Below are 12,169 nucleotides of genomic sequence, written 5' to 3' on the forward strand. Positions count from 1 at the left end.
AAAATTGTTACCTTAGAAGTATAAAAATTTGAATATTATAAAGGGGGAAATTTGTGAGATCACATATCATTGGTGGAATCCATAGAACAACTCGGACTCGGGTGTAGAATGTATACAACTTCTACATTTTATCTTACGGTAAGCGAAACCATAGTGAATAAACCTGCACCGACACTCAGAATTAATTGATATTATGCAAAGAGGATTAATGATCACATAATAAACTCTATACGGCTTAGCCTTATTGGTTTATACTGCCTTTATTTCATCCCAACGTCCCGGATCCATAATATTATTTCAGCGCGATAAAATAGGTTCTGTTGGCTATAAATTCACCCTCATAAACAAATTTATATGGGGCTAATATCTTAAAGACAATTTCGTCGCCCTAGGGGCCAATGGTATTAAGTTGTTACTTATTTTATAAGTAACATTTTTAACCCGAAATGTAAGCCATTATGATGTTTGATCCTAAAGCACTATTCTTCATCAATATGAAAATTTCATGTAACTAACTAACTCTGTACCTACTTATTTTCTATATACTACACCCACAAGCAAAGAAAATATTTCAGTGAATTATGGAACGGCAATGGCAGGTGATTTTTTTTAAACTAGCAAGTGTATTACTTAAGTATATTGTATGTTTGTATCGTGTAGGCCTCCAAATTCAATACTACTCCAAAAAAAAGTTTGCCATTACAAGGCTGTATAATCCCTGTGCCCTAAGTGCAAGACTCTACTTTTTATCTGGCACGGTGCCCGTCTGCGGGATGGTGAGTTCGCACATCTCTATATGTACAGGTTTCATCACGGGGCTACGAAATTCCGTTTTATTTGCATTATAAAGGCACTGTAAAAGTACAATAGGCATGTTAGAAAACGATATTTAAGAATTAATAACATTTTGAAATTCTGTAACCATAATAATGAACGTAAATAAAGATATTTTATTGTAATTTCACTCTTACAAATGTAGAGAAATAATTCGATCAAAAATATCAGTTGTAACCTTTGAATCTAAGGTGACGAGACGATTTAATCTTGGCATAAGCAACATAAAATTTATAGTGCTGATGCGGTTTAGGACTTCTAAGAGGCAATTGTATCTTGTTTAGTTAATTTACTTAACTTTGTAAATACGTTTCTGGTAAGTAAATATTCTATCAAGGGTATGTTTCACAATGTCTGATTAAAGTTTCGTGTAAGCATATTATTATTAACTGGTATTATTTAAATACTGGAGGATTTTTTAAGTAATTAATATTTTATATATTCAGACTTTTATTTAAATTTGACAATCGAGACAATCAGAAAAAAACATCATACTCAGCATATACTTAGGTATAGTGGGTTTTGAAGAGTAGAGAATATCACTATTTATAAAGTTTCTTCAACTACCTAGTTAGCATAGTGTGACACGGTTGGATCGTTCACCCATACCCGAAAACCAAAGTCACATACCTACGCCACACGCACAAGCAGCGTAGATTTACCACGTTTCAATTACAAAAAAAACCCGACGTAATCACTTTAACGTTTCAATTTAACCCTAAAAGAGAGACAAAAAGCCTGAAAATGCCTGAAAATCTCTTTTAATTTGTCAAACTCTAATGAGCGTTTTGATAAAAGGGATTCTTTAGAATTTTTTTCTGTGACATTTAATCAAGAAAGGACAGATAATGAGATTTTAAAGACAGGCTGACTGTTTTTATTGTAAACCTGTAAGGGTCTCAGCACATATAAATAAACGTAATGTAAAGGGATCGCCATTTTTCTTATGTCAACGAGGCGTTCGCAAGCTCGTGTTCTACTGGTTGATAGAAGAAAAAGAGGCGATCCCGATCTGGAGCCGGATCCAGACATGTGTCCTTTGCCCGATCCTATCACCGTATCCGATCACTGTACCGTATCTGGGTATTGGTTCAAGCGCCGTATCAAGTTGTGGACGATTTGCTCTGTATCCGTATCTTCATAATAGTCAGAATTCCTTTGATGATAGAACAAAAACCAACAAGACATGGGACGGGCCGTATCATAACGGCATATCGAGATCGCGTATCATTAACATAAAATGATACGTGTATCATTAACCGTCCCCATATGCGATCATGATACGCGTTGACGATACGGATACGGTGATCGGATCGAGCAAATCATACATGTCTGGACCCGGCATCAAACGCCTGGTAGACAGAAGAAAAAAGGTGATTATATCTATTTATCCCTAAGGGTCACAGCACATATAAGTTGGGGCACATATAAGCTGACCATTAACCTGAAAGCATTGGCACAGTTTTAAAAGGTTTTACTCTGGCATTGTTTTAAAGTATAAACTTATATGTAGTTTGCTCCTGTCCCTGGGCTCGTGCCTATGAGTCATTCGTCAACTAGCGAGCCTCGGACTGCGGGCTGGCGCGTTGGCACCCTCTGTTTTTTATATCGTCAACTCGCAAGCCCATGTAAAGTACGGTCAGATGCAAACGGATTGAAACTAACAAATCGTGGCACCTAGATATTAGATGTAAATGCTAGCTATTAGTTATTTCATGTACCCCATGAAAGAAGCCAGTCAGTCTTGTTAGTGGCACCCAAGTGAGTCTCAATATACGATTCGTGAGTTTGACAAGGTACAAAGCTGTGTAGCAACTTATGAACTCCAATAGTTACTGCGGGGACTTTCGTCTGGTTGTTTTATTTTATGCCTTTTATTTATGACATACATACTACGGATTCAATTTTGAAAGAGACTTCGATAGGAATAAAGAACACTATAGATAGACACATAATATGCACCTGTGCACTGTTCGAAAACACCTGACAAAGTTTTATAGATAATTTAGTTACGCAAAATTTCACAGATGGCCAAGTTTAATGATTGGCGGACGATAAAACGGAGGAAAAAAAGTTGTATTACTCTCGAAATAACAATAGATAATAGGAACTCGGGCCCATTATTATTCTTTTTATGTATTATGTCATGTCTTTATACCTACCAATATCTGAAGATTTTTGTCACAATGGTAACATTGGAAGGATAAGTAATAGCAAGAACTATGCATCAAGCTTTACATCGCCTTAGAATGGGAAAATCTTCCTTATTTAGGTACTCAATTTTCTCCGATAATATGATGGTATGTAATCTTCTAAATTTATAAAATCCTTCGGTCTGAATGATTGAGATGAGAATCAATGCACAGGCGAAACTACTATGTATCTTCCTGAAACTTTCACGGATTGTTTTTTTTGGAACCCGCTAAGTGACGATTTTCCGAAATTCGTCCCATATTACCATTAAATTTTATTGCGACAAGTCACAAGCGTAAGTAAAGCAAAAGAGTAAGTATATATATATTTTAATTCACATGACTGTCCAATAGTTTGTTAACATAACTGTACTTATGGTATTTTCCATAACATCGTCATAGTTACTTCAACAATACGAGTTTATGATCTCGCTCAATACACGCCTGCATCCAGTTCGACCTTATTATGGCAATAACAATAAAATAGCCCAGCAAATACTGTTGGCTGGCAATTTGTGTTATGTTTTCACGTGATGGGGACATGTAGAGGCTAATGAAGTAATCATGTGAAGCCATAGGGTGTGGCCGATTGCATCAAGCCCACGTTTAGCCGGCTTGTTTCGACTGTGACCTTTGTCTTCTTATATTATATGCCTATGAAATCACATATACAAAAAGTAATTTTGTTGTAACACGAAAGTCAAAATTAAACTACTCTACTTCTCCTAAAAAGGTTATAATATTCTACGGAGAAGAATAGGGACAAGAAACTCCAGAGATATTAATATTTTCAAACATAGAACTTAAAATTACATAGGTAAAAAGATGTCCATAGTTATAGTTAGCTAACTAATAGAGGAAGGCCGAGGGCAGTGTTGTGGTACTCCTTGGAACTGGCGTGGCTGATGATGTTACTAATTTAATGAATCACGGGCTGATGATGATGACAATGGAAACCTTGCGCCGTAAATAAACTTAGTAACAATAATCGAAAAATTGACAAACTTTGGTAATATCAAAAGAAGCTGTTATTATTACAGATTGGTTATTATTGTTTGAATAATTAAAATCGAACTGATTCAAAAGTAGGTGATCTTCGGTAAAAATAAATTCCGTAAAAGGGGCAAAGTTATAAAGGTTGTCTACTATTTTAATATAAGTTTAACATTTATGTAGTCATGAATACCTGATTAAGTAGGCACATTGTTATTTATTACATTATCGTTTAAAATGTATTCATAATGTAAACAGTAAATACCTGAGGTAATTTTGAATTATTTTCCAAATATATTTTAGATCATAAACAATATTATAATAGTCCCACTAAACAATATTCGGTACTACAAACACTAAACGATATATTATGTACTTGAGTAGATTATGAATAAATAACGCAACCAACCGATTTATAAATCATGTACATAAACATAATAAATGGTGATGCTTTTAAAACAATATCTGACACCTATCTAGAGATTTTTAATTAAGTATGTTGCTAAGGTGGTCTGGTAAAGATTGCTTAAAGTCACGAGGGAGTTTTTTTTGTTCTTTTTTTCATTTATAAGTTGTCATTTTGTAATATTTTCTTTCATAGTGCAAAATAGAGAGACTATGGGCTGGCACGGAACTCTTCGAGCGACAGTCAAACTCGAAATTGGCCGCTTTTTTTAACTGTGGAATTGTGGATGCATTCAATCCCGGAAAATTTACAAGAAATATGCTCGTATAACTCAATAAAATATATCAAAAATACAGGAAACAATCATACGTAGGTAAGGTACCAGTGTGTAGTTAGTTTAACCTGTTAGACTTAACAGATTCAATCTTAAAGTTTGTTGTTTCACGAAATATAATCTGGTGCAAATAGGGTTACGTCTGAAAAGTTTGTTCTAGCTTCAGTTGAAACTAAAACGATAGCTATTCTTGGCACCAAAGCGTAGGAAATCTCAGAAACTCTGTAGGTACAGTATTTGTAAACATATTTATTTATTTTTATTTAATACTTTATTGCACAAATATAACATAAGTGTACAAAAGGTGGACTTAATGCTAAAAGCATTTTCTACCAGCCAACCTACAGGAGGTACAAGAAAACAAGTAGAAAGGTGCAAAAAAAGAAAAAAAAATTGAACAGGAAAAACTAAATATAGTCACTAGATAATTAAATTAATAGAAATACATAAAATATACTTACATATTATACTATAATAATAATATTCAAAGAGGTACACGAAAATGCTATTTATCTAACTTGCTGAGAAAATGAGCACGGGTTAGTCGCTTGAAGACATTGCGAGAAGGAGCTTTCCTAATGTTCTCGGGAAGATTATTCCAAAGACGCACAGCGGTGACAGCGAAAGAGTCTGACATGAAACCTGAATGGAAGGAGGGCAGTGCTAATAGATGATTATGGGAGGAACGGAGATGACGAGTGTGAGTGTCAGAAAGAAAGCTAAACATGGACTTAAGGTAAGGGGGAGTATTTGGCTCGTGGAGAACAGAGAAGAGGAGACATAGAATCCGTAGATTTCTACGATCTCGAATGGGGAGCCATTTAAGCTGTGCGCGGTACTGGGACACATGATCATATTTACGTAGCCCAAAAACGAAACGGATGCAGGTGTTCAATAAGCGTTCAAGCTTATTGAGGAGTGCCTCGGTCAAATCCAAATAACACACATCCGCGTAGTCCAGAATCGGTAGAAGCAGTGAGTTGACCAGTGCTAATTTGGTGTGTTGAGGAAGAAAGTTTTTAAGGCGCAGCATGGAGTGGAGAGAAGCGTAAACTTTGCGAGACACCTTTTCCAACTGTTGCTCCCAGCTCAGGTACTCATCGATAGTCAGACCTAGGTCAGTTACAGCTGGAGAGAAGGGAACCACACGACCGTCAAATTGAACTGGAGGTACAGTGTTGTAGTCCAGACAGGATAAAAGTCTTGAACTACCAATAATGATGGATTGGCACTTTTTGGGGTTGACGGAAATACCGTAATTCTGTGACCACCTCAGTATCTCGTCGAGATCACCATTCACCCCAGCAATGCCAGCATCCAGTTCGTCGATTTTAACATGGCTGTAAATCTGCAAGTCATCGGCATACAAGTGATAGGAGCAGTGAAGATTAGACGTGACGGAGTTTATAAATGTAGAAAAAAGCAAAGGAGAGAGAATACCGCCTTGAGGAACACCAGCAGTCAAGTCAGCCCAATCTGATTGAACAGAAGGACCACTGCGTATTGCCTGCTGGCGACCTCGAAGATAAGAAGAGAACCAGCTCATAGCAGGAGCGGAGATCTTGTGACATTCGAGTACGGCGAGCAACAGATCGTGGTCGACAGCGTTAAAAGCGTTGCTGAAGTCGATCAGCACCAGAATTGTCACCCGCCGATCCTCCATGGCACACCTGACATCTTCTGTCACTTTAAGCAAAGCTGTGGTGGTACTATGGCCTGAACGAAATCCTGACTGGAGAGGGTTGAGGAGGCCGCCGTTGGTGAGAAATGAGGTGAGTTGGCGATGCACGATTGATTCTAGTATTTTGGACAGGAAGGGAAGTATGGAAATAGGACGATATTCATTTGGAGCGGAGGGGGTTGGAACTTTAGGAAGAGGAAGGACGTAAGCTTTAAGCCAAAGGTTAGGAAATTGTCCTGAGGAAAGGGAATGGTTAACTATGTGGGTTATTGCAGGGAGAAGAATGTCGAGAAGGGATGTGATCATTACGCGCCCTATACTATCGTGACCGACAGCTTTGGACTTAAGTGAGAGAATTATCTTTTTGATCTCGTCCCGCGAAGCTGGTGAAAAATTAAAAGACTCGATATCTGGCGTGGGAGTTATGGTACTCTTGATGAGATTTAATGATGCCATCTTAGTGAGAGGGTCAAGTGAAGGAGCTGAGGTAAAGTACCGGTTAAGATCATTAAGATCTAAAGGTATTTGACCCTCCTGATTTGGAGGTTTTCCCACGCCAAGGCTCCTGAGGAATTTCCAGATCCCTGCAGGAGTGGGGAGTTCGATTTGTTCGAGAATATATCGGCGTTTAGCGTTCCTACACAGCTTGTTACACCGATTCCTTGCAGCTTTACAGGCAGACCAATTCTCATCGGACCGATGTTTTTTGTAACGACGAAATAGACGGTCGCGATAAACCATAGCCTTGCGAATGGGGTCGGTGATCCATGGCGTAGGGCGATGTTTTAATTTGACAGGTCGAACCGGAGCATGTTTATCGAAGATACGTAGTATGTGAGAACATAAAAAAGCAACCTTATCGTCGACACTGGGTAAGTCCTGCATGTCGCTCCATTGAACTAGCGATGCATCGTGTTTGAGCTTCTCCACATCCATTCTCGCAAAGTTCCTTTGGAACAAGACTACAGGTTTCGCTTTTGGGATACGTAATCTATATGAGCAGAATATAAGGTCATGCTTGGAAAAACCAGGAGCGAGATACTGGCCATGAGCGGCAATAAGGGAGTCATCGGAAGTGAGAAGTAAGTCAATTAGGGTATCAGTAGTGTTTGAGTGATGAGTGGCCATAGATGGCATGACTTTAAGGTTGACAGAATTGACTATTGAGATAAATTTACGGGTGCGAGGGTTGGAAACAAGTAAATCAGTGTTGAAATCTCCCATAACTAAGTGATGTGAGTAATTAGAAATATGGTTTTCCAGGACCGATTCCAGAGAGGAGAAATAATCATTGGTAGGAGGACAGTAGACTACACCAAGAAGGACTTTGCACCCAAGATTTAGTTCCACGAACAAGAATTCCGCGAGAGCATTCCGGGCCGGAGATTGAGCTATCACCTTATAGGGAATATTACTCTTTAAATAGATGGCAACCCCGCCACCTCTGCCCCCCAGACGATCATTTCGTATTAAAACGTATCCAGGTAGACAGTAGGAGGTGGAAGGTAGAGTAGGTTTGAGCCAAGTTTCCGACACTAGGATGGCGTGACAGCAACCCGAAGAAAAAGTGTCTAGTAGCTCACTGTAATGAGCAGGTATGCTCTGCGCATTAATGTGACAAATATTTAAATTTTTAGAAAGAGGCGCAAAGTCATTTGCCAAAACCGCACCCAACGTCAGATCCTCATCGGCGCTTAGATAAGAAAGCGAAGAGTGAGCCGATGCGAACGAGTCATCATCGCCAGACATAAAATAATATAGATATACAATAATATATACTTATTATATTTATTTATTTATTTATTATGGTTCACCAACATTTGTTACATCAAAACTATTACAATTCTATAACTAAATACAAACTAGATGCACAAACAATTATAGGTAAACACTGCATGCACAAAATTAAAAAAAAATCGTCAATTTAGTGGCTACTTAAAATAAATTTAACTACTTATACTAATTATAAAAATAAAATTATAATTGATTAAATTGAATTAAATTTAATTGAATTAAAATTGAATTAAAAATTTAGATTAATATATTAATTGATTGAGAAATTAATTGTATTTTTAAATTTAAACAAAGAGTCAGCATGAATATCAATTGATCCAGAACATTTATTTAATAATCTGCTTAACCTAGGAATGGCAGAGTTAAAACCGAGAACTGTATTACGGTGAGGCGGACACAAAGGTTTTATTGGTTGTCTGGGAAGTCTTCGAGGCACCAAAAAATTAAACTTGGACAAAATTTGTGGACAATCAATTCTATTTCTAATTATTTTAAACAGAAAACTTAGGTCTAGTAGATCTCTTCGTTTTTCTAAGGAAGTAATTTTCAAAAAATCTAATCGATCAACGTATTGTTTTTTTTTATTTAAAATTCCTGCAAAATATGATAAGTGTCCCACGAAACGCTTTTGGATACGCTCAATTCTGGCAATATGGGTTGAGTAGTGGGGACGCCATACTACACTACAATACTCTAACACACTCCGAACAAATGCATTATAGAGTAAGATTTTTGTGTTCGGGTTCCGGAAGGCTTTGCTATTTCGAAGGACAAAACCAAGAGCTTTATTTGATTTTTTTACAATGTGGTCAATATGCGGCACAAAAGTTAATTTTTTATCCAGTATAACGCCAAGATCTCTTACTGTTGTGACTTCTAGTAAAGTATTTGACTGAATATTATATGTAGACAATATTTCGTTAATATTACGAGTGAACCTAATATAAAAACATTTTTTTGCATTTAAAAACATGCCATTCATTTTGCACCACTCGTTTAGCACATTAAGGTCATTTTGTAAAAGTATTGATTCATCTGCAGATTTAATTACCTTTGCAAGTTTTAGATCATCAGCAAATAAAAATGGTGTTGAATTTTGTAGCAAACCAGGGAGATCATTTATAAAAATATTAAAGAGAATCGGGCCCAAATGCGATCCTTGTGGGACTCCCGAAGTTACTGAGTAGTTCCTTGATTGAAAGCCGTTGACAACAACATAAAAATTGCGATCAGTCAAGTAAGATCCTAGCCATAACAAAAGCGACCCGAAAATTCCATAAATACTCAGTTTTTTTATTAAATTTTTATGATCTACTTTATCGAATGCCTTACTGAAATCAGTATACACGACATCGACTTGCCTATGCTCATCAATAGCTTCCGATAAAAATTCCACAAATGAAACTAAATTGGTGCACGTAGACCTCGATTTCATAAACCCGTGTTGATGATCTGAGAAATGTCTTCGGAAGTGATTATGAATGTGGGGATATACGAGGAGTTCAAATACTTTACTGAATATTGTAAGTATAGAAATTGGTCTGTATTCATTGATTAGGGTGTCATCACCGCCTTTGGATACAGGTACAACCTTAGCAGTCTTCCATGCCATAGGGAAACTACCGGTTGCCAATGATCTATTGTAAATGGTATGAAGTGGTTTCGCGAGACTGGATGCTAGTCGAGTTATAAATATAGGTGGAATTCCATCCGGACCAGGACCTTTCGAGATATCAAGAGATTTTAGTTTTGTGACAATGTCATTTATATTCAAGTGCAAGGTACCCATACAGTCTGCATGCTTCTCAACCAATCTCAAGCAATCTGTAACAACTCCGGCGTTAGCTTCGGAGCTATTGGTTCCGTACACGCAGGAAAAGAACTCGGCAAACATGTCGCATATCTCGACGCCACTGTCAGAAGTCTTATGTTCATAAGATAACTGACCCGGATACGAACCCAGACCCTTTTTTTTGCTTTTTAAGTAAGACCAGAAATATTTGGGATTGTTTTTTATGTTGTCTTCTATATGTTGTGTATACTCATTGTAGCATTGAACAGACAATTTCTCACAACGCTTTGATATAAGTTTTAGTGATAATTCATCAAGGGGATTTTTAAAAATTTTAAACTTCCGTCTTAATTTATTTTTTTCTTTTAGTAAATTAATTAGGTTTTTATTGAACCACACTGGATATTTTTTAATATTACTTGTAGATTTAACGGTTGGCACATGTTGTTGTATAGCGTTATTGAGTTTTTCGTAAAATACTCTGACCATATCATCGACATTGTTACATTCTGAAAAAACAGTGTCCCAATCAATGTCATCAAGAAAAGCTTGAATTGAATCATAGTCGCCTTTATGATAGTTTAATTTTGTTTTTTGCTGATTCGATTTCAACCTTACTGTATCACTTACTTTAAAATCAATATCTATGTCTAACGTAGGATGCAAAGGATCGTTCTTGCTTAGTTCGTTAAATGACTTACTTACATTACATCCAGCCATATTTGTGAGTACAAGATCTAATATTTTACCCTTATTATTTAATATAGAATTATGTTGTTTAAAATTATTTAACCTTGTGAAATCAATTAATATATCGCCCAAAGTTGAAGCTTTATAATTCACATTAGCATCGTTAACTAAATCCCAATCAATAGAACTGACATTGTAATCGCCTATCATACATATTTGCTCATTTTTACAACTATCAAAAACTCTGTTGCAGTGTTTTAGGTATTTTTTCAATAATGATGAGTCCACTGGAGGGGGTAAATAGCTAGCGCATAAAACAAAGCTGCACTTATGGTTAGGGATTTCTATAGTCAGCCATATATCTTCGAAATCGCTTTCCCATTGTAACATACGTTTGCAATTGTACTTATTGGAAACTGCTACCATTACACCTCCACCATCTTTTTTATAACTATATTTAGATGACTCCCTATCTCTTCTTATTATATTGTATCTAGCGTCAAAAAGTTCATTATTCATTATGCCTCCATGTAACCAAGACTCTGTTAAAACGATGATATCATAATTATTACATAAAACATTACGAGAAAATATATGGGTCTTTGTTTTAAGACCTCGCACATTTTGGTAATACAAACTTAAACTAGAGAATTTTATACAATAATAGATGAATAGAGCATACAATTATTAACAGAATATCTATGAACTAACTAATCTATTTAGAGTTTCCATGTTCTTGACGAATATAAATTGTGTATCAATATCCTTGCGCATGAATACACGACCTCCTCTGACCCACACGAATTTGTAATTCAATTCTTTAGCTTTTAGGCGTGCGGATGCATGTAGCTGTTTATTGGCTGGTGAAAGATGTTCGGTCACATAGATTGGTCTTTTGGTGCCGGTCAGTCCAATGTGTGAGGTGTTTAACTTATTATCATTGTGATGTTTATTATATTTTATGGTTGCAGCAAGAAAATTGTTTCTATGCTTGATCGAGCTTAATTGCACTATGATTGAACGAGGGCGTGTAGTAGTCGGGTTTACTTTGGCAACTCTTGTGCAGTTAACTATGTCGTCCTCAGTTATTGTGCATCCTACTACTCCAGCGATCGTTGTAATTGTTTTTATAAGATTTTCGCTCTTATTTTCAGGGACACACTGTATTTCGATATTGTTTTCACGCGATTTCTGCTCAAGATCACTCAGTCGAACAGTTAGTTCTTGTACAGTCTTGGTCAGTTGAAGGTTGTTATCTTTTAATATATTCATCATTTCAGCGTTACGTTTTTGCTCCTTAATTATGTCTTCATATTGGCGGTTCATGAAGTCCAGTGAGTCCTTAAAAGATTGAATCTCATCTCTTATTGATTTAAGCTCTGTATTAACCACAGTCATTGATTTTGTGAGCTCTGGTAGGAGATTACGCATTTCAGTTCTGATTATATTGCGA

The sequence above is a fragment of the Plutella xylostella genome, chromosome 9 (assembly GCF_932276165.1).
Source record: "Plutella xylostella chromosome 9, ilPluXylo3.1, whole genome shotgun sequence".
Lineage (NCBI taxonomy): Eukaryota > Metazoa > Arthropoda > Insecta > Lepidoptera > Plutellidae > Plutella > Plutella xylostella.